This window comes from Populus euphratica, unplaced genomic scaffold (genome assembly GCF_000495115.2).
Source record: "Populus euphratica unplaced genomic scaffold, PopEup_1.0 scaffold8.1, whole genome shotgun sequence".
Classification (NCBI taxonomy): domain Eukaryota; kingdom Viridiplantae; phylum Streptophyta; class Magnoliopsida; order Malpighiales; family Salicaceae; genus Populus; species Populus euphratica.
In genome coordinates, this window is record NW_011499855.1 from 1568150 (window position 1) to 1569019 (window position 870).

Genomic DNA, 870 nt, shown 5'->3' on the forward strand with positions numbered 1-870 from the left:
TTCTGTTATAATTCCCCTTATTAATGTAACATGTATTTAAACATCCTATTTCACACGGTAATGGTGTAATTATTCACAATAATAATATAACTATATGTAATTAGGGTACTCATTTCACATCATTACGTAACAATAAACAGATGTATAAATCGCCAAGTAATAAAAAATAAACAATAAGCTTGTTAATGAGTTTTACATGTGAAAAAAAAAACCTTCTAAATTCGTTAACTCTCGCTCAAATACATAGAAAAAAATGGGAGCTCACATTCTCTGGTTAAAACTCTAATCATCTCTTACATTTCCCTAATAAACACGCAGTTTAACCCATGTTTTGCATATACTCACGAGACTAAATTCATTGCCTAAATTTAATGGCTTATAATTCCATTCCCCCCCTCTCTCGGTCGGTTCCCCTCTCCCATGTTCCTTGCTCCCAGTTCCCTCTCCCTCTTAGTCGATTCCCTCTGTTCCCTCTCCCTCTCGGTCGATTCCCACTGTTCACTCTCCTTTTGGTCGATTCCCCCTGTTCCCTCTCCATCTCGGTCAATTCCCCTCTTAGTTTCTTTCATTCCCCCATTCCCCTATTCCCTCTCGGTTTCTCTAATTCCCCTTCCCCTGTTCACTCTCCATCTCGGTCGATTCCCCTCTCAGTTTCTCTCATTCCCCTATTCCTTCTCGGTTTCTCTAATTCCCCTTCCCATGTTCACTCTCCATCTCGGTCGATTCCCCTCTCAGTTTCTCTCATTCCCCCATTCCCCTATTCCTTCTCGGTTTCTCTAATTCCCCTTCCCATGTTCACTCTCCATCTCGGTCGATTCCCCTCTCAGTTTCTCTCATTCCCCCATTCCCCTATTCCCTCTCGGTTTCTCT